We start from the raw sequence: 23,313 nt of genomic DNA on the forward strand, positions 1-23,313 counted from the left end.
CTGCACACTCCACACAGTCAGTCGCCTGAGGTGGGAATTGAACCCAGGTCTCTGGCGCTGTGAGGCAGCAGTGCTAACCACGGTGCCACCGTGCCACCCAATTGTTGGAGAAAGTCAGGGATCCAAGATTGTCCAATATTTGCGAGGTGTTAAATCCCCTAAAAGAGACATCAACCATTTAGAGATGTTCTAGACACATTGTTCCACTTCTTTCTAGCCCAATCCACTGCTCCATTTGGTATTCTACAACTAACTTGTTTGTCATTTAATCTCTCCTATCTTTCATCCTAACACAGACCCTTTTTGTTTCTTTCGTACCTTTCCTTGTTCAGCTACTTAAAACAATTGCACTTCTAACATTTCAATTTTTAAAAAAATGTAATTTGATCTTGAAATGAGAGTGTCACTGGCCAGACCACTATTTATTGTCCACCTTGAATTGTCCTTGAGCAGACTGTGGCAAGCTGATTTCTTGAATAGCTACAGTCCATACTTTGCTGGCATACCCATTGTGCTGTTAGGAAAGGAATTGCAGGATTTTGACCCAGTGAAATTGAAGAAAAAGTGATTTTAGTTCCAAGCCTGGATGCTGGGAGAGGGAATTTACAATTGATGGTGTACTCACGGTACGCTTGAAGGTGCTGTTGAAAGAACCTTGGTGTGAGGTTGCAGTGTATCTTGTATATGGTGCCACTGAGCCCAGATGTCAATGGGGAGTGAATGTTTAGGTGGGCAAACAGAGTGTTGATCAAGTGGGCTGCTTTGTTATCACTTGTGCTAAGCATCTGGAGTTTTGTTGTTACTGCAATTCCAGACAAGTGGACAGTTGTCAGTCACACTCTTGAGTTATACCTTGTATGCTTTGAGGAGTCCGGAATTAAGTCACTTGCTACAGGCATGTTTTTGCATTACAGCCTCTGGCCTGCTCTTGTCACCACGATATTAAAATGGCTGCTTTGACTTACATTTCTGATGAATGCTGTTGATGTGGGAGGAGTTAGTGATTGTCATGTCATTGGTTGTCAAGATGTGATGATGGTCTGACTCATTCTTAGGCCGTATGACAAGAGAAATAAGAGCAGGAGTAGGCCATTCAGCCCATCAAGCTTGCTCTGCCATTCAATAGGATCGTTGCTTATCTGGCATGTCCTCTATACTGCATTTTCTCTGTAACCCTTGAGACCCCTAATAATCTCTCATTAGAGATGGTCTGAGGGGTAGAAAATAATATTGAACAATGCGCAATTATCTGAATGTATCCCCATTACTGACCTTGTGGGTGACAGGAGGTCAGTGATGAAACAATTGGAGAATTTTCTGAAGGTCACAGACTGAAACCATTAACTGTCACACACTCTCCACAGATGCTGCACGTTCTGCTGAACATTTTCAAGGTTTTATGCCTTCATGAATAGTTTACTTAGTTGCAGTCCTAGTGAGGGGATTAAGCTATTGAGAAGATTTTGAAGCCTATAAATTCAAGAAATTAACTCCTTTCAGTATTTTAAACATTTGTATGAATGCAGTGCATTTTAAAATAAATTTATAATTATTTTGTTTTCCCAAGCAGTTTCTCTTGGGAAAATAATCAAAATATGACAAACTGTGGCTAAGTTCTGCGGTTGTGCAGTGCAGGATGAGCTTCATTCAGTTAACAATGATTGTAATTGGCCTGCTGTTATGTGCTGACACTGGCTGGAAAATACTATTGAATTGTCGTCTGTCTTCAATGCACTTCAAAAACATCCTGAACATTCTTAAGAAAAAATGTAGTTCTGAGAGTTCTGGCTTCTTTTACTAATACATGGCACCCACTGAAGGGTGCATGTGACTTTTCCCACCAGTTCCTAATACAGTAACAAGTAGAGATTAAAACTCCTTCTGGGAAAGAGAGTATGTTGTTGCTGTTGATTTACAGCACAATTTTTAGGCTGATTATTTGATACATGCTATAAATCTCTATAAATACAAGAGCTGAGAGCAATCCTATTCTCTCATGCCCATCCTCATGGCTCAGATTCACATTTGCACTAGCAGGATATTTCTCCCACCCCTCCGCTCCTGCGAGGCTGAGATGACATAGCTCAGTACAAATTATGTCTAGGGGGTTTGTGACCATACCAGATTGTTGTAACTAACTCCTGACCCTTTAGGAAACAACTTGTTCAACAACCAGCCTGAAAACTGCAGCCTGCAACTGAAGGCCCAATTGTGAAGCATTGGTGCCTCTGTATTCTTGAAGGACCCACAGCATGTGATAGCTTAGATTGTAACAATGCAGCTGGCTGGTGGGCTTCCTCTTTGTTTGCGGTCCCCTGCCATGTGAGTGTGACATCATGCTTACCATTTCTCCACGAGGTGTTGCTGCCATTATCAGAGTCATGGAATCATATAGCATAGAAACAGTCGCTTCAGTCTAACCAGTCCACATCGACCATGTTCCCAAACTAAACTCGTCCCACCTGCCTTTACTTAGCCCATTTCCCTCCCTACTCACGAACTTATCCAAATGTCTTTTAATCATTGTAACTGTACCTGTGCCCACCACTTCCTCTGGTAGTTCACTCTATACATGAACCACTCTGTTTTAAAAAAAACCCTAAAGTCCTTTTTAAACCTTTCTCTTTCTCGCCTTAAAAATATGCCATATCATTTTTAACTCCCCCATCATAGGGAAACAATCCTTGTCATTCGCCTTACCTATGTCCTTCCTTATAATTTTAAAAACCTCAGTAAGGTCTCCCCTCAACCTCCCTTGCTAATCCTTCCAATATTAAGCTTTCATTTTTACTTGCCTATTTGGTGCCCCTTATTTTCCTTTTTGAATATGCTAACTCAATCCGAAAGGCTCAATCCAATAATTCCGAGATTTTGACCAAGACCTTGATCCAGGAATTGTTGAAAAAATGTGATGCATTCACCTTCTTGTGGCTTAGTATTTTGTGCCTTGTTATCCCAAGCCTTGGTTAGACCCCATTTGAAGTATAGTGTACTGTTTTGATCTCCCTACCTAGGAGAGAATTCACTTGCTTTAGTAGGAATATAATAGATATTCATTTGGCTGATACAGGGGATGGCAACACTGTACTATGGGAACTGACTGATTTGACTGGGCCTCTATTCACCTGTGATAGGGTTGGGAGTGGAAGGATGAGATGGGATATAATTGAAACCTATACAGTTCTAACAGGCCTGGACAGACTAGATACAGGGAGGATATTTTCCCTGGTTGGGAAGTCTAGAACCAGGGAATATGGCCTCAGGATATGGGATATACCATTTAGGAATGAGATGAGGAAAACATTCTTCATTGAAAGGTAATGAATCTATGGAATTCTCTACCACAAGGCTATAGAGGTTAAGTGACTGAATATATTCAAGAAAGAGAGTTTTAGATTTTGGAATTCTGAAGGGATAGACAATAGACAGTAGGTGTAGGAGTAGGCCATTCTGCCCTTCGAGCCAGCACCACCATTCATTATGATCATGGCTGATCATCCTCAATCAGTATCCTGTTCCTGCCTTATCCCCATAACCCTTGATTCCACTATCCTTAAGAGCTCTATTCAACTTTCTTGAAAGTATCCAGAGACTGTGCCTCCACAGCCCTCTGGGGCAGAGCATTCCACACACTCACCACTCTCTGGGTGAAGAAGTTTCTCCTCAACTCTGTTCTAAGTGGCCTACCCCTTATTTTTAAACTGTTTTCTCTGGTTCGGGACTCACCCAGCAGCGGAAACATGTTTCCTGCCTCCAGAGTGTCCAACCCTTTAGTAACCTTATATGTCTCAATCAGATCCCCTCTCAGCCTTCTAAACTCAAGGGTATACAAGCCCAGTCGCTCCAATCTTTCAGCGTAAGATAGTCCCGACATTCCGGGAACTGACCTCGTGAACCTACGCTGCACTCTCTCAATAGCCAGAATATCTTTTCTCAAATTTGGAGACCAAAACTACGCACAATATTCCAGATGTGGTCTCACCAGGGCCCTGTACAACTGCAGAAGGACCTCTTTGCTTCTATACTCAACTCCTCTTGTTATGAAGGCCAGCATGCTATTAGCTTTCTTCACTACCTGTTGTACCTGCATGCTTGCTTCATTGGATATTTGGGTGAAAGCAGGAATAGGCACTGAGAGGATCAGAATAGTGAGACTGCTGGAAGGACTGAACAGCCCTAATCCTCCTTGTCTTGTCCTGCTGTGTTAGAGTTTCATGCTTCGCCACTGCTGGTGTTTGTTTCGTATTGTTTACTCTGACATATTACCTCATTGCTCTGAAGAAGATTCTGTACATTAGCAAATCATTTTTTTGTCATTTTGTTTTCCACTGACGTTTTACCACTTTCCAGCTTTTATGGGTCCATATTCTTCTCATGTTATGCTGACGTTATCAATAATTTCTCCTGTCCTTTTCAGATTGCAAAAGCTGTGCTAGTCTCCGTGATGCAACTGGAACAGTTCAAGAATTTTTGCTCAGTGGATCACTTTGTGATTGAACCAAACTGAACCCTTCTTTTCAAACAACTGTAAGTCTTTGGGGATTTTGACTGAGAATTATGTAATATTGCATGATGGACATCCTTAACATTGCAATAGTGAATTTCAGGGAAACATAAGCAGCTGAGCACATGACTGAACAGTTCTGATCTCATCCCTGACTTACCTCCAATATGTTTCCCCTGGTGGACAAAGTTTTACTTTGTTCTTGGATGGAATAAACCTAAGAGTGGGAGCAAGTGGGGAATGATCAACATTAGACTTGGCATGCTCATAGCATCTGCTCCATTACTCGTGAATCATAGTGTCTTGCAGTGCAGAGGAAACCATTCAGCCCATGGTAGAAACGCATTTCACATTGGCACTGTTCTTTTTGCTATTTACAGCAAATCCATTCTGTGGCTAGGTGGTAGCAAATTATTTTGTATGTGAATTTATTTAGCATTCACCTAAAATATTCAGTTAATGTCAAGGTATTATCAACACAGTACCTCCTGGTGCCCTAAAGAAATGTGGGCTAGAAAATGGTTACTTTTCATTTGTTTATGGGATATGATCATTGCTGGCTTAGCTAGCATTTATTGTCCATCCTAAATTGCCTGGGGAAAGTTGTGGCCCAGTGTCTTTTTGAGCTGCTGTCATCCTTGTGATGTCGGGGTAGCTGCTGTTACGAAGGGAGTTCTGGGATATTAACCCAATGACACTGAAGGAACCATGGTGAGTTCCAGGTCAGGATTGTGTGACTTGGAGGGAACCAGACAGTGGTTGTTCTCCCATGTTTCTGCAGCCTGTGTCTGAATAAGTAGTAGAGGTTGAGGGGTCAGGAGGTGATGTTGATAATGCTCAGTGCACATTGGCTGTGAAGGCAGTGAATGCTGAAGGTAGTGGACAAAGTTAAGTGAACTACTGTGTCCTGAATGGTGTCAAACCTCCTGCCTGTTATTGAAGGTACACTCAACCAGGCAAGTGGATGCCATCTCATCTCAGACTGCTGGTGGATAGGCTTTGGGGGGGTGGGGGGAAGGAGGTGAATTCCTTGCTGCAGAATTCCTAGCCACTGGATCTCAATGGCCAGTCTAATTTAGATGATTGTCAATAATAACCTTCACCCTTGCCTCCTGCATATTCATAGTGGGATATTCAGTGATAATAATGCTATTGAACGTAGAGGGGCAATGGTTCAATTCTTTTCTTTTTGGCATTGGTCATTATCTGGCACTTCTATGATATAAGAGTTACCTGCCACTAATCAGCTGAAGTCTGAATATTGTCCAGGTCTTACTGCATTTGGGCATGGTCTGCTTCATTATGTGAGGAGTCTTGGATGTTGCACAATCATCAACAAACATCCCCATATCTGACCTAATGATAAAAGAAAGGTAATTGATGAAGCAACTGAAATGTCCTTGGAGCTGAGCAGACTGACCTCCACAATCATCATCCTTTGTGCTGGGTATAACTCTGACCAGTGGAGAATTTTGCACCTGCTTCCTGTAGACTTTAGTTTTGCTATGGCTCCTTGATGTCACACTCTGTTAAATGTAGCTGTGATGACAGTCATTCTCACTTCACCTCTGGAATTCAGTTGTATTGAGGGCCTCTGTTTGTTATTTACTGAAATTTCATGTTGATCTTAGCTAAGACCATCTGTTTTGAAATCCTGCCTTCAAAAGCACATCTTGATGAAGATCCATTCAGGAGTGGAATTGAAGACAAATGCAGTTTAGGTGCTGAGTAAAATAGATTAAACGCAAAAGTCAATTACTGGAGTTCTTAAATGCAGAATACGTCTGAAAATATTTAATTGGGCAGCATTTGGAAAAGAGAAATGGAGTTTACATTTCACTTATTTGTCTCTAAGAATGCAATTTTGCTTGCTGTTTATTTCTAAGACATTCCTAAGAACATGCTGATTCCTGCTTTATTGGCATCAGATGAAGGAAGGTGTAGATTGATCAAGGATCGACGGTATAAGATGTAAGGCCTGGAGTATCACTTGGATTTCCCTGTCACTGATTGGATCAAATTTTGCAGAAGTCTTTCCTTAAGTGATTATATCTGTGAGACAGGGCCTGTGAGGAGGAGGAGGAGGAGGACGGAGGTCTACCCCTCTGTAGAGTTCTGGGAAAAGTGTGGGGAGAGAGACAGGGCGGGAGGTCAGTCATTTGGAGACGGTATTTGTTTAATCATTGTAAACAAAAGATGTGATCACTGTTGGAAACACATCTTTGATGTAATGTTTCCATCAGGACCTCGAGATATCCTTCAGATAATCTGATTTGCTGATGATTAGTATTCGGATAATCGAGGTCCCTCTGTAAACTGTGCATTGTCCTTGGAAGGGAAGATGCACAACACCTTTTACCTACCTATGCTTTGTCTTCTCCCGGACTGCGACTCATTATCAGTGATCATCAAAGTGGAATGAGACTGTGGACTAGAGGTGCTCAAGAGATCTGTCTTGCTTCATAACACAATGTAGTGTATTGTTAATATAAGCACATGAGGCACAGTAACTTAGAAGCTCCAATCCTAAAATGTCCTTTTCAAACCATTTAAGTTTTAAAATGCTGACCCATCCAGCAATGCCCACATCTCATGAATGAAGAAAAGATATTTTCTATAACATTTTTATTAAAACTGCTATGTATTTCCCATTTTAAAAATAAGGTATTGTTCCAAATGAGATACCAGTTTAATATAACTGTGTATGTGAAAATCAAAAATAGCAACAAAACTCTGATTATGAAAAATTCATGGTGACAGCACAGTATCTATATTAAATAAGGAAGCCAAACTCTGCACAGTATTCCAGGTGAATTTTGACTAGTGCCTACAGATAGTTTTAGCAATATTTCCCTATTTTTCTACTCTGTTGCCTTTGAAGTAAAGGCCAACATTCCATTTGCCTCCTTGTTTGCATTTAATTAATTTGCTAGAGCTCTTTGAAGATCACTAGAAGGAAAGTGGATAATGGAGATCCTGTGAATGTAGTATATCTGGACTTCCAGATGACATTTGATAAGGTACCAAACAGAAGATTTATACGCAAGGTGAGATCATGTGGGTTAGAGATAATTTATTAGCTTGGATAGAGTATTGACTAACCAGCAAGCAGAAAGTTGGGGTTAATGGATCTTTTACTGGTTGGCGACATGTATCTAGTGGGGTCCAGCAGAGTTTGGTCGGCTGGACTCAAATATTTACAATCTATATGAATGACTTGGATGCAAGGATAAAATGTACAGTAGACAAATTTGCACATGACACTAAAACAGGTGGGAGAGTGAGTTGCAATGAAGAAAAAGGAACTTTACAAATGGATATGGATAAGTTAGGTGAATGGGCCAATGTTTGGCAAATGTTTCTGACCTGCATAAGTGTGAGGTTTTCCATTTTGTTTGTAAAAGTGGAAAGGCAACATATTATCTAACTGGAGAAAATCTTTGGAGTTCTTTGGTGCAGAAAGATGTGGGTGTCCTCATGCATGAATCGTAGAAAACTAGAATGCAGGGACAGCAGATAATGAGAAAGGCAAGTTACATTTTGGCATTAATTGTGAAAGGATTAGACTATAAAAATAGGGAAATGTCGCTGTAACTGTAAAAGGCATTGGTCGTTGTCGGCAAGTAACTCACTTCCTGACTTCCCCCAAAGCCTGTCCATCATCTACAAGGTACAAGGAGTGGGTGGCATGGTGGCACAGTGGTTAGCACTGCTGCTTCACAGCGCCAGAGTCCCGGGTTCAATTCCCACCTCAGGTGACTGTGTGGAGTTTGCACATTCTTCCCGTGTCTGCTTGGATTTCCTCCGGGTGCTCCGGTTTTCTCCCACAGTCCAAAAATGTGCAGGTTAGGTGAATTGGCCATGCTAAACTGCCCGTATTGTTAGATTGAAGGGGTAAATGTAGGGGAATGGGTCTGGGTGGGTTGCGCTTCAGCGGGTCAGTGTGGACTTGTTGGGGGCAGGGCCTGTTTCCACACTGTAAGTAATCTAAACAAAAAGTCAGGAGTGTGATGGAATACTCCCCATTTGCCTGGATGAGTGCAGCCTCAACAACACTCAGGAAGCTTGATACCATCCAGGATAAAACAGTCACCTGATTCGTCCTATGTCCACAAGCATCCACTTCCTCCGGCAGTGATGCTCAGTAGTAGCAGTGTATACTAGCTACAAGATGCACTGCAGAAATTCACCTAAGATCCTGAGATTGCACCTTCCAAATCCATGACCACCTCCAACTAGAAGGACAAGGGCAGCAGATACATGGGAACGCCACCACCTTCAAGTCACCACCCTCCCCCACCCCAACACCACCCACCACCACCACCACCCTCCAAGCCACTCAACATTCCTTCACTGTGGCTCGGTCAAATCCTGGAATTCCCTTCCTAATGGCATTGTGGATTTTTCCATAGCAGGTAGACTACAGCAGTTCAGGAAGGCAGCTCACCAGCAACTTCTCAAGGGCAACTAGGGACGGGCAATAAATGCTGGCCAGTCAGAGACACCCACATCCCACAAATGAATTTAAAAAGTCTTCCAGTTACTAATTCATGCATCTTTGTGTGTTCACTGACATCCAGTGGCTCCTAGCTCCTTCCCTACACCAATATCACCACCAAATTGACTTAAACATTATCAACTATGCATGCAGTTCCTTCTACTAATTTGTCGAGTCTTCTTGCTGCAAATGCCCCTAGTTTTAATCCTTCCTCCCATTCTGAGTAGTTTTCACCTGTGTTTCGGTTGCATTACTTTATAAAACCTGTGAGTAAAAAGTGAGGTCTGCAGATGCTGGAGATCAGAGCTGAAAATGTGTTGCTGGTTAAAGCACAGCTGGTCAGGCAGCATCCAAGGAACAGGAAATTCGACGTTTCGGGCCAGAGCCCTTATCAGGAAACTTCCTGATGAAGGGCTCTGGCCCGAAACGTCGAACTTCCTGTTCCTTGGATGCTGCCTGACCTGCTGTGCTTTAACCAGCAACACATTTTCAGCTCTTTATAAAACCTGTACAAGTCTGACCATCAACTGAGCTTTTGGTCAGCACCACTGTGTCCCTGCCTCTCCTGCCATCAAATATCCTGTTGACAATTTCTCCTTTTTTCACTCTTGCAAATAATGTAGCTTATTTCTTGTGTTAAAAATGTTAAATGTAGACTGTTGTAAGAGTATATAGTTGTGCTAAAAGCTTGCATTCAACCAGTTTCTCATTTACAATTGCATGTACTGAGCATAAAAAGAATGAGAGAAATGTTTGTTTAATTACTTAATTCTCTTATAATCCTGATTTACTGGATTTGTTAATGCATGTTGAACATTGGATTTTGTTGCATCCATTAGCATGACTTTTATCAACTGGAATGCCTCAGTCTTGTGGCATGCCTCCAGCACAGAGGGTACACATGTGAGAGGAATATGGAATCTGCGGCAGGCAAATAACAGGAAGCAACAGAATTCCTGCTGAGCAGGAATGCTGATGTTTGCTGTCTTTTTTTCCCACTGTAATATTACGGAGAATCAGTCTGTAGTGGAACCTCTGACAATTTTCTAACCCCGAAAAGAAATAGATTCATATTAGTCCTCAGAATCATCATAGTAGCATAGACCCACACAGTACAGAAGAGACAACTTAGCCCATTGAGTTTGTACTGTCTAAAAATGCAGTAATACTTACACTTTTCTGCATTAGGACCATAGCTTTGAATGATATGCCACTTGAAGTGCGCACCCAAGTATTTTTAACGGTTGTGAGGTTTCCTGCCTCAGCCACCCTTCCAGGCTGTCTGTTTAAGAACCCCACCTCCCTTCGGTTGCAAAGCTTTCCTCAAATTCGCTTTAACCCACCTCCCTTTCATTTTAAAATAATTTCTTATTCTTGAGTTTTCGACTAAGGGGAACAGCTAATTGTATTTACCCTGTTCACTGCCCCTCGTAATCTTATGCACCTCTATCAGGCCCACTCTCAACTTTCTTCACTGTAAAGAAAACAACCCCATCTTATTCAGCCTCTCTTCATCATTGAAATACTCCATTCCTGACATCATCCTGATCCACTCCCCTCAGTGCAATCACATCCTTCGTATAGTGTGACCAAAATTACACACCATACTCCAGCTGTGGCCTAACCAAATTTCTGTACAACTTCAACATAATCTCTCTACTCTTGTAATCTGTACCACAATCCATGACTGTAAAGGCAAGCATCCTGTATGCCTCCTTAACTCCCTATTAACCTCTTGTGTAACCTTCAGGAATCTGTGGACAAGCATCCTCAGAACCCTCTGTTCCTATGAACTTGCTGGGGTCCTGCCATCCATTGAGTATGCCCTTGTCTTCCAAAGTGCATCACCTCACATTTATCAGGGTTAAACTCCATCAGCCACTGACCTGCCCATATGACCAATGTATTTATATTCTCTTGTGACCTAACACCTAACAACTGTCAACCACCAACCAATTTTTATGTCATTATAAACCTACTACATTCTAATCTACATCATTTATAAATGTCACGTGATAAGGGACCCTGTACTGATTCCTGTGGTGCAGAAGTCACAAAATCAGCCTTCTAACACCACTTTCTGTCTCCTGTTCCTGACCTATCTCTTATGTCTCACTTATCATTATTGTTACTTGGTTAATATTACTAATGACAAAACATTTTCAGAGAATAGTGATGTAGGTTGCTTTCAGGGAGGTATTGATGCATAACAGGGATTGTATGAACTGCTTGTTCTATGTTCATTTGACTGTGAAAGGATTTCCAGTAGTTATAGCAATAGACATGACCATCCAAATGGAGTTTGGAGGAGGAATGTAGAATCTGTACACTTAGTCCATCGAGTCTGCACCAATACTCCAATATTCCTTCCAATTTAATCTGTTGCATTCACTGCTCACAATGCAGTCATCCATATTTGAGAGACCAAATACAGACTGGATGACTGCTTTGTGCACCACCTTTGCTTAGTTTGCAAGCATGACCCAGTGTTGTGATCACATGCCATTTTGACTGACCTTTTCCTGTCACAGTAAAAAGTGAGGTCTGCAGATGCTGGAGATCAGAGCTGAAAATGTGTTGCTGGTTGAAGTACAGCAGGTTAGGCAGCATCCAAGGAACAGGAAATTTGACGTTTCGGGCCAGAGCCCTTCATCAGGAATTCCTGATGAAGGGCTCTGGCCCGAAACGTCGAATTTCCTGTTCCTTGGATGCTGCCTAACCTGCTGTGCTTTAACCAGCAACACATTTTCAGCTTTTCCTGTCACATTCACATTGTGTCCTTGCTCTGCCAGAGGGTCCCAGTGAGGCTGAATGCCAGCTTGAGGAAAAGTAACTTGCCTTCTGATTGGGCACTTCACAGAGTTCTAAACTCACAGAACTTTTTGTCATTTACATAAATGATTTGGATGCGAGCATAAGAGGTACAGTTAGTAAGTTTGCAGATGACACCAAAATTGGAGGTGTAGTGGACAGCAAAGAGGGTTACCTCAGATTACAACAGGACCTGGACCAGATGGGCCAATGGGCTGAGAAGTGGCAGATGGAGTTCTGGAAAGATGTTGTGAAACTTGAAAGAGTTCAGAAAAGATTTACAAGGATGTTGCCAGGGTTGGAGGATTTGAGCTACAGGGAGAGGCTGAATAGGCTGGGGCTGTTTTCCCTGGAGCGTCGGAAGATGAGGGGTGACTTTACAGAGGTTTACAAAATTATGAGGGGCATGGATTGTCTATTTATCCTAAGTCTTTTCCCTGGGATGGGGGAGTCCAGAACTAGAAAGCATAGGTTTAGGGTGAGAGGGGAAAGATATAAAAGTGACCTAAGGGGCAACTTTTTCACGCAGAGGGTGGTACATGTATGGAATGAGCTGCCAGAGGATGTGGTGGAGGCTGGTAAAATTGCAACATTTAAGAGGCATTTGGATGGGTATATGAATAGGAAGGGTTTGGAGGGATAGGGGCCGGGTGCTGGCAGGTGGGACTAGATTGGGTTGGGATATCTGGTCGGCATGAACGGGTTGGACCGAAGGGTCTGTTTGCGTGCTGTAAATCTCTATGACTCTATGACCTCTGACCTCCCACCTCCCCTTTCCATTAGTTTTTATTTCCCCTCGAGTCAATCTGAATTATATTTTTGAGAGAAAGCTTGTCATTATTCTGCTATTAATAGACACTAAAGACCAGGATTTTGTTTCCATACTACAAACATTCCCCTTATTTTAGCCGGCTATCACCCCATGGCATCTTTGTTATTTAATTTCACCCATCCTCGAACCTATCCCAGGCATTTCCTTTTGCTCTACTTTCTACCTCCGCATTTCAACAGCAAAAGTCCCATCACATTTCTGCCTCTCTTCAGTTCTTAAGAAGTCATATTTGCTTCGAAATGTTAAATCTGTTTCTCTCTCCATGCATGCTACTAGATCTGTTGAATATTGCCAGTATTTCCTGTTTTTAATTCTGATTTCTGGTAACACTTTTTTTGTTTATATAATTATAATTTGTTGCAATATACAGTACTTGCCTTTTGAAAAATCCATTTATAGGGTGATACTTCAGGGTAATACACCACAGGCATCTTTTTGGCTGAGGTGTTAAAGCAGGATCCCATCTGCCCTACTCTGAGATATTGATGGAGGAGTTCCTTTGATTGCCTACACAACATTTATCCTTTAATCAGTTAACCAAAATAAATTGACTAGTTATTTTCTCTCCTTCTGTTTGGCAGCATTTTTCTTTTGTCCACAGCTTTGAAACCCTGAACGATCTTCACCCCAACAATCCTCGATGCTGCTCTTGTATGCTCAATGGTGCTCTTTTTGACTTCTGGTATGGGCTAATGCTCGTCTCCTGAGCTATGATCCTTCTGCCCTCTGAATTGTCTTTAATCCATGTAAAAAATGAGGTCTGCAGATGCTGGAGATCACAGCTGAAAATGTGTTGCTGGTTAAAGCACAGCAGGTTAGGCAGCATCTCAGGAATAGGGAATTCGAGCATAAGCCCTTCATCAGGAATGAGAGAGAGTAGCCAAGCAGGCTAAGATAAAAGGTAGGGAGGAGGGACTTGGGGGAGGGGCGATGGAGGTGGGATAGGTGGAAGGAGGTCAAGGTGAGGGTGATAGGCCGGAGTGGGGTGGGGGCGGAGAGGTCAGGAAGAGGATTGCAGGTTAGGAGGGCGGTGCTGAGTTGAGGGAACCGACTGAGACAAGGTGGGGGGAGGGGAAATGAGGAAACTGGAGAAATCTGAATTCATACCTTGTGGTTGGAGGGTTCCCAGGCGGAAGATGAGGCGCTCCTCCTCCAGCCGTCGTGTTGTTATGTTCTGCCGGTGGAGGAGTCCAAGGACCTGCATGTCCTCGGTGGAGTGGGAGGGAGAGTTAAAGTGTTGAGCCACGGGGTGGTTGGGTTGGTTGGTCCGGGCGGCCCAGAGGTGTTCTCTGAAGTGTTCCGCAAGTAAGCGGCCTGTCTCCCCAATATAGAGGAGGCCACATCGGGTGCAGCGGATGCAATAGATGATGTGTGTGGAGGTACAGGTGAACTTGTGGCGGATATGGAAGGATCCCTTGGGGCCTTGGAGGGAAGTGAGTGTGGAGGTGTGGGCGCAAGTTTTACATTTCCTGCGGTTGCAGGGGAAGGTGCCGGGGGTGGAGGTTGGGTTGGTGGGGGGTGTGGATCTGACGAGGGAGTCACGAAGGGAGTGGTCCTTGCGGAACGCTGATAGGGGAGGGGAGGGAAATATATCCCTGGTGGTGGGGTCCGTTTGGAGTTGGCGGAAATGACGGTGGATGATACGCTGTATACGGAGGTTGGTGGGGTGGTAGGTGAGAACCAGTGGGGTTCTGTCTTGGTGGCGGTTGGAGGAGCGGGGCTCAAGGGCGGAGGAGCGGGAAGTGGAGGAGATGCGGTGGAGGGCATCGTCGATCACGTCTGGGGGGATTCTGCGGTCCTTGAAGAAGGAGGCCATCTGGGTTGTACGGTATTGGAACTGGTCCTCCTGGGAGCAGATGCGGCGGAGACGAAGGAATTGGGAATATGGGATGGAGTTTTTGCAGGGGGCAGGGTGGGAGGAGGTGTATTCCAGGTAGCTGTGGGAGTCAGTCGGTTTATAGTAGATGTCTGTGTTGAGTCGGTCGCCCGAGATAGAGATGGAAAGGTCTAGGAAGGGGAGGGAGGAGTCTGAGACAGTCCAGGTGAATTTCAGGTCGGGATGGAAGGTGTTAGTAAAGTTGATGAACTGTTCAACCTCCTCGTGGGAGCACGAGGCAGCGCCGATACAGTCATCGATGTAGCGGAGGAAAAGGTGGGGGGTGGTGCCAGTGTAGTTGCGGAAGATGGACTGTTCCACATATCCTACGAAGAGGCAGGCATAGCTGGGGCCCATGCGGGTGCCCATGGCTACTCCTTTAGTTTGGAGGAAGTGGGAGGATTGAAAAGAGAAGTTATTCAGGGTGAGGACCAGTTCAGTCAGTCGAAGGAGGGTGTCAGTGGAAGGGTACTGGTTGGTGCGGCGGGAAAGGAAGAAGCGGAGGGCTTTGAGTCCTTCGTGATGGGGGATGGAGGTGTACAGGGACTGGATGTCCATAGTGAAAATAAGGCATTGGGGACCGGGGAAGCGAAAACCCTGGAGGAGGTGGAGGGCGTGGGTGGTAATCCATGTCCTTCACTGATTCTCCATTCTGGGCTTTAACAGTTCACTTCAATTGTACTTTTGGACCTTGTGTCCTCTCTGTTTTCCCTTTCTACTAGACTAGAGTGCCGCTGGAAAAGCACAGCAGGTCAGGCAGCCCCAGGAATCCTGATGGAGGGCTTTTGCCCGAAACGTTAATTTTCCTGCTGCCTGACCTGCTGTGCTTTTCCAGTGCCACTCTAATCTAGGCTCTGATTTCCAGCATCTGCAGTCCTCACTTTTCTCTTTCTACTGTTTGGCATTTGTTCTTTGTTCTTCTCAATTGTAAAGCGCTTTCTGACATTGCTTTATTTGAAAATTGCTTGAGAATGCAACTCATTTGCATGTAGAACTTTAAGGCATCCAGTTCCGTATCTCTATCGGAGAATCCATTCATTTTACCATGAATGTCTGGAGAAAATGTTCTTTTGGAATTAGTGGGTGTGGAGGGACCTGGGTGACATGAGTCATATAAATTTAGTATGCAGTAAATACCAAAGGTTAAAATGCTTGTTGACAGAGTCCAGTCATTTATTTTCCTAGTCAGAGTTTTATTTCTAGTCCATGCATCACAAACTCCAACCACATAGGACTCCAGTATCCTCTATGTACAGTCAAGTGCTTGTCCAATTAGCCCTCAGTTAAAATCATCTCACGGATAACTCCCAGGCCATACACGATGATAACAGGCACAGAAATGATCATAAGGCAAATGGCATGTTGCCATTTATTGCAAGGGAATGCAGCTGTATAAGCTTTGAGACCACATCTGGAGTGCTATTTCCAACTTTGATCTCCTTACCTCAAAAAGGTATAAATCAAAATTTTGAATCAATTCACCACAGATTCACTCAACTCCTTCTTGGATGAAAGGCTTTCCCTTTCGAAGAAAGGTTGAACAGGTTTGGTCTGTACCCATTAGAGTTTAGAAAATTGAGAGGTGATCTCTTTTGAGGGGATCTAGATAGGATGGATGCCTGGCAGATGTTTCCTCTTGTGAGCAGACGATGGGGCATAGCTTTAAGAATAAGGGATCTACTTTTTATTATAAAGGTGGGGAGAAACATTTTCTTTCCGAGGATTGCTAGAGTCGTTGTACCTGCATGCCAATTTTTTGCAACTCGTGCAGATGCATACCCAGATCCCTCTGCACTGCTGCTCACTGAAATGTTTCTCCATTTAGATATATGTTGCCTTTCTTTTCCTCCAACTCAAATTGATAACCTCGCATCATCTACCTTAAGCTTCATCTGCCAAATTTTGGCACATTCACCTAATTTATGCATATGTTTGTGTAGATTTCTTCATTGCAATTTACTTTCTCACCTATTTTAGTGTTAACTATAAATTTAACTACTGTACGTTCTTTCCTTGCATCCAAGTCATTCATATAGATTGTAAGTAGGTACTGAGGACTGAACTCTGTGACACCCTACTAGTAGCATGTTGCCAACCAGAGAAAGACACATTTATGCCAACTCCCCACTTTCTGTTGATTTGCCAGTCCTCTACACAAGCGAAAAGACAACTCTGAAACCCGTATGACCTGACTTTGTGTATTATCCTTTTGTTCAGTACCTTGTCAAATACCTTCTGCAAATCCAGATATACTCCAACTGCACGAGCCCCATTATCCACTTTGCTTTTTTATATCTTCAGAGAACTTTATAAATTAGTCAAACATGATTTATCCTTCATAAAACCATGATGATACTGATGGATTGTAATTTAACTTTCCAAATGTCCCTTTGTACTTTCTTAATAGTAGATTCCAACGATTGCCCAACCAAGTACATGAAACTAAATGGTTTGTACTTTTCTACTTTCTGCCTCTCTTTTTGAATAAGGGTGAAATATTAACATTTTTCCAATCCACTGGAATGTTTCTTGCATCCAGGGAATTTTGGGATATTATAACCAATGGCTGCACTATATCTGCTGCTAATTTCTAGGATGTAGGTCATCAGACCCTATCTTCAATCCCAATCGTTTGCGTGGTACTTTTTTCCTTGGGGTGATTGTTCTAAGTTTCCCTCCTTTTATATAATTTCTGCATTATTTGGAATATACTAGTGTCCTTCACTGTGAAAACTGAGGCAAAATATTGATTTAGTGACTCCACCATTTTTGTTTCTCACTATTAACACCTCAGACTCATCCTCCAAGGGACTTTAGCTACTCTTGTCCCAATCATATACAAATAGAAACTTTTGCTACCTGTTTTTATGTTTTGTGCTAGTTTTATTTCATAATTTACCTTTACTGTGTTTATGAATTTTTTAGTTAACCTTTGTTGATCTTTAAAGATTTCCCAATCTTACAGCCTCTCACTCACCTTTACCATATGATATGACTTCGGTTTTGTCTTTATATTACCTTGCTTAGCCACAGATGCTTTAGTTCCCCTCTTACAATCTTTTCAGGAACATTTGTTATTTGGGAGCAATTGAGTATTTCCTTAAATATCTACCACTGCTCATCAATTGTCCTGCCTTTCAGTCTTCCTGCCGAGTCCATCAGGGCTAAATTTGTTCTCATGCCTATGTAATTACCTTTGTTTCACTCCAGAATGTTAGTGTGGAACATCACTTTCTCGCTCTCCAAATGAAATTCTAGTATGTTATGATCATTCTTCCTTAGGGGTTTCAATACTATGAGATCATGAATTAATCTGACCTCATTACACAAATACTGAATCCAGAATAGCCAGCTTCCTGGTTGGTTATTCAACATGTTGCTCTTGGCAACAATTTTCAGTACATTCAATGAACTCTCCCTTGAGGCTATCCTAGCCAATTTGTTTAAGCCAGTCCGTATGCATGTTAAAATCATCAATGGTTATTTCTGTATTTTTCTTATACACCACAGTAGTTCCTGGTTTATACTATGTTCCACCACGGAGCTATTGTTTGGGAACCTGTAGATCACTCCCACAAGGAATTTTTTTCTCTTTCCATTTTTTATTTCCATCCACATTGATTCGATGGCTTGGTCTCCGGTGCTAATCTAATTTCTCATGACTGCACTGACATTGTCCTTTATCAACAAAGCGACATCGTCTCCTTTTCCTTCCTGCCTATTCTTCTGAAACAGAGTACCCTTGGATATTCAATTCCCAAATCTTGTCTTTATGCAACCATGACTTAGTAATCACTATCAAATCAAACGCATTTGTCTCTATTTGCAATGTTAATTTGTTAATTTGATTCTGAATGCTTTCATACATTCAGATATAAAGCCTTTAGGTTTGTTCTATTATCACATTTCCCTATTCTTATACGATTCTTTGGTGCGATGTGGCATTCATGCATTTTGTCTCCTCATTTTCTGGCAACAATCGGACTCATCATGCATCCTGCCTTCTCCTTTGATTTCCTAATTTTCCTTTCACCTGAACTCTCCCTCTTCCCTCCTCCCTCTCTCGATCTCTGACTTGCTCACTGTCCCACCTGATATTTAGTTTAAAGCCCTAGTTATGCAATTCACCAGGAATCTAGTCACAGCATGATTCAGGTGAAGCCTCTCCCATTGGAACAGCTCCCTCCTTCCTTAGTGCTGGTGCCAATCTCCCATGAATTTGAAACCATTTATCCCACATCAAAGGTTGAGTCATGCATTTATCTCTTTAAGCTTGTTGATCCTGTGCCAATTTGCTTGTGGCTCAGGTAGTAATCTAGAGATTATTACCTTTTTGGTTCTGCTTTTAATTTAGCCATTAGCTGCTCATGTTCCCTCAGCAGAACTTGTTTTCTCATTCGACCTTTTCTTGTTGATACCTACATGGACCATGACAACTGGATCTTTCCACACCCACTCCAAGTTCCTCTGCAAACCCAGATGAGCCATCCCAAACCCGGCAACACAGCCCGTGGGACTCTTGATCTTGGCCATAGAGAACAGTGTCTATTCCCCTGCCTATACTATCCCTGAACGCAACTCCATTTCTCTTTCCTGCCCCTCTTGAATGGCTCCTGTACCATGGCGAATGAAGAATTTCTTCATCCTCCCTACAGTCACTTTTCTCATCCCCCGTGGAGTAAGAATCTTCACAAGACCTGAGGCACCTTTAGCATTTCCTCCTAGATCCCTCTACCTGCCTTGCTCATAGTCACACCCTCCTGTCCCTGACCACCAACCGAATTCGAGGCCATTTTCTGCCTCCTGAAACACAGCCTGAGACAAGACTGAATGACGAGAGATTTGAGAATTATGAAGTGCAGACAGGAGAGTACAGGGTAAAAACAATGACTGCGGATGCTGGAAACCAGATTCTGGATTAGTGGTGCTGGAAGAGCAAAGCAGTTCAGGCAGCATCCGAGGAGCAGTAAAATCGACGTTTCGGGCAAAAATCCCTTCATCAGGAATAAAGGCAGAGAGCCTGAAGCGTGGAGAGATAAGCTAGAGGAGGGTGGGGGTGGGAAGAAAGTAGCATAGAGTACAATAGGTGAGTGGGGGAAGGGATGAAGGTGATGGGGCGGGGAGAGGGTGGAGTGGAAAAGGAGATAGGCAGGTAGGACAAGTCCGGACAAGTCACGGGGACAGTGATGAGCTGGAAGTTTGGGACTGGGGTTAGGTGGGGAAAGGGGAAATGAGGAAGCTGTTGAAGTCCACATTGATGCCCTGGGGTTGAAGTGTTCCGAGGCGGAAGATGAGCCGTTCTTCCTCCAGGTGTCTGGTGGTGAGGGAGCGGCGGTGAAAGAGGCCCAGCTGGTGCAGCTGCCACTCCCACGCTGATTGATGATTTCACTTCCGCCCCCATCATGGCCATTCCCACAACCACTTCCACCCCTCACAATTCCTCATGCATCACATGTGACATCACTTCCGCCCCTCACATCATTGCTGATGTCACACACTCAGTGACTTCTGGCACCCCTACTGCTGTGTCTGCCACCACTTCCACCCCCACCAACGCCACTCACCTGCATTCTCTTCCCCCCACAGACCCCACTGTCACTATCCCCGCCCCCCAGAACCCTGAGGGGGACACTACCTCTGCTCTTGACTCCACCCCCATTCCCCCCCACCATCACACCCACTCCAGTTATAGGTTCCGCGCCCCCACTCCCAGCTCCACACCCACACCAGATCCCAGCTCCTAGCCCTGCCGAGTTTTCACCATCCCTCCAGACCTCCCCCTCACTGAGGACGAACGATCAGTCCTCAGCAAAGGACTCACCTTCATCCCCCTCCGTCCACGCATCAACGAATTTAATACACGCCGCGACGTCAAACACTTCTTCCGCCGCCTCTGCCTCTGAGCTTACTTTCACAATCAGGATTCCCGCCCACCTTCCGAGGACCCCTTCTCCCACCTCCAACACACTGCATCCACCTGGACACCCCACGCTGGCCTATTACCTGCCCTCGACCTCTTCATTTCCAACTGCTGCCGGCACATTAACTGCCTCAAGCTGTCTACCCCCCCTCCCCCAGTCCAACCTCTCACCCTCACAACGTGCAGCCCTCCAATCCCTCTGCTCCAATCCCAACCTCACCATCAAGCCAGCAGATAAAGGGGGAGCCGTGGTAGTCTGGCCCACTGACCTCTACACCACTGAAACCAAACGCCAATTTGAGGGCACCTCTTCCCACCTCCTCCCCTCGACCGTGACCCCACCCCCACCATCATCAAACCATCATCTCCCAGACCATACAGAACCTCATCACCTCAGGAGTTCTCCCACCCACAGCTTCCAACCTCATAGTCCGGGAACTCTGCACTGCCCGGTTCTACCTCCTTCCCAAGATCCACAAGCCTGACCACCCTGGCCGATCCATTGTCTCAGCATGCTCCTGCCCCATTGAACTCATCTCTACCTACCTCGACACTGTCCTATTCCCCCCTAGTCCAGGAACTCCCCACATATGTTCCAGACACCACCCACGCCCTCCACCTCCTCCAAGACTTCCGTTTCCCTGGCCCCCAACGCCGCATCTTCACCATGGATATCCAATCCCTTTACACCTCCATCCGCTATGACCAGGGCCTCCAAGCCCTCCGTTTTTTCCTCTCCAGACGTCCCCAACAGTACCCTTCCACCGACACTCTCATTCGTTTGGCCGAACTGGTCCTCACCCTTAACAATTTCTCCTTCGAATCCTCCCACTTCCTCCAGACCAAAGGGGTAGCCATGGGCACACGTATGGGCCCCAGCTATGCCTATCTCTTTGTTGGCTACGTAGAACAGTCCATCTTCCATAATTATACCGGTACCACTCCCCACCTCTTCCTCCGCTACATTGATGACTGCATTGGCGCCACCTCGTGCTCCCGCGAGGAGGTTGAGCAATTCGTCAACTTCACCAACACATTCCACCCTGACCTTAAATTTACCTGGACCATCTCTGACACCTCCCTCCCCTTCCTGGACCTCTCCATCTCCATTAATGACGACTGACTTGACACTGACATTTTTTACAAACCCACCGACTCCCACAGCTACCTGGATTACATCGCTTCCCACCCTACCTCTTGCAAAAATGCCATCCCGTATTCCCAATTCCTCCGCCTCTGCCGTATCTGCTGCCAGGAGGACCAGTTCCACCACAGAACACACCAGATGGCCTCCTTCTTAGAGACCCCACCCCTCCAACTGTAACAAGGACAGAACGCCCCTGGTGCTCACCTTCCACCCTACCAACCTTCGCATAAACCAAATCATCCGCCGACATTTCCACCACCTCCAAAAAGACCCCACCACCAGGGATATATTTCCCTCCCCACCCCTTTCTGCCTTCCGCAAAGACTGTTCCCTCCGTGACGACCTGGTCAGGTCCACGCCCCCCTACAACCCACCCTCCCATCCTGGCACCTTCCCCTGCCACCGCAGGAACTGTAAAACCTGCGCCCACACCTCTTCGCTCACCTCTATCCAAGGCCCTAAAGGAGCCTTCCACATCCATCACAGTTTTACCTGTACTTCCACCAATATCATTTATTGTATCCGTTGCTCCCGACATCTCTGGGACACCTGCACCAATCAACCCCACCGCCCTATGGCCCAACATTTCAACTCTCCCTCCCACTCTGTCGTGGACATGGAGGTCCTGGGCCTCCTTCACCGTCGCTCTCTCACCACCAGACGCTTGGAGGAAGAATGCCTCATCTTCTGCCTCGGAACACTTCAACCCCAGGGCATCAGTGTGGACTTCAACAGTTTCCTCATTTCCCCTTCCCCCACCTAATCCCAGTCCCAAACTTCCAGCTGAACACTGTCCCCGTGACTTGTCCTGACTTGTCCTACCTGCCTATCTCCTTTTCCACCTATCCACTCCACCCTCCCCCTGCCCCTGACCTATCACCTTCATCCCCTCCCCCACATTGTACTCCATGCTACTTTCTCCCCACCCCCACCCTCCTCTAGCTTATCTCTCCACGCTTCAGGCTCTCTGCCTTTATTCCTGATGAAGGGTTTTTGCCTGAAACGTCGATTTTGCTGCACTTTGGATGCTGCCTTAACTGCTGTGCTCTTCCAGCACCACTGATCCAGACAGGAGAGTACAGCTGAGACCACAGCCAGATCTTATTGAATGGTTGAGTTGGGCTTGAAAACTAACTGACTTAATCCTACTCCCACAAATAGGTGCTGTTTGCATGTCATTAAATTTTGGCCAAATTAGGGTTAAAATCCCAGGCCTTCCACTTGACTATAGCCGTTGATGTTGAAGCACAACATTTTGAAACTTGCCATCACTAAGTAATTGACAAGGCATTTGGCACTAGGATCACTTCACAGTGAGTCCCAGTAACTGGAATGGAATCCCATTGGGTCATTTCTGTGTCCTGTCACAAACATCTGCGTAGTTTGGTCCCCTTCCTTCAGGAAGGTTAAAATTATTTTGGAAGCAGTTCAGAGGAAGTTTGCCGAATTGATACCTGGAATGACCAAGTGTGTTATGAAGAAAGGGGTAGGTTTAGTTCCACGGGAAGGAAGGGGTGATTTGATTGAAGTGTCTATGATCCAAAATGGACTTGAAAAGTTGGATGTGGAAAGTGTTGCCACTTCTGGTTGAGTGCAGAGGTAGGAAGTACTTCTTTAAAAATTAGCGTCACCCTTTTTGAACAGAGATGTGTTTGTTTTTTTCTCTGACAGTTAACCGCTGCCTCCGTACGTGGAGTCATGGAATATTTTTAAGAGGGAGGTAGT

At 44.6% G+C, this 23,313-nt stretch overlaps 1 protein-coding gene across 4 annotated transcripts in view; it reads left to right on the top strand.

The window, feature by feature from the left end:
- The window catches only part of disp1 (dispatched homolog 1 (Drosophila)), a 335,964-nt gene that overhangs the window by 45,663 nt on the left and 266,988 nt on the right, over positions 1-23,313 (top strand). For 2 of the 4 annotated variants that reach the window (XM_060848431.1, XM_060848467.1), the window contains exon 2: positions 4,418-4,527. The gene's annotated coding sequence lies outside the window, so the exon portion shown is untranslated. Of the gene's footprint in view, positions 1-4,417; positions 4,528-23,313 lie in introns of those variants that run through there. The other 2 variants (XM_060848440.1, XM_060848476.1) reach the window with 1 other exon arrangement.

Source organism: Hemiscyllium ocellatum, chromosome 3, assembly GCF_020745735.1.
Source record: "Hemiscyllium ocellatum isolate sHemOce1 chromosome 3, sHemOce1.pat.X.cur, whole genome shotgun sequence".
Classification (NCBI taxonomy): domain Eukaryota; kingdom Metazoa; phylum Chordata; class Chondrichthyes; order Orectolobiformes; family Hemiscylliidae; genus Hemiscyllium; species Hemiscyllium ocellatum.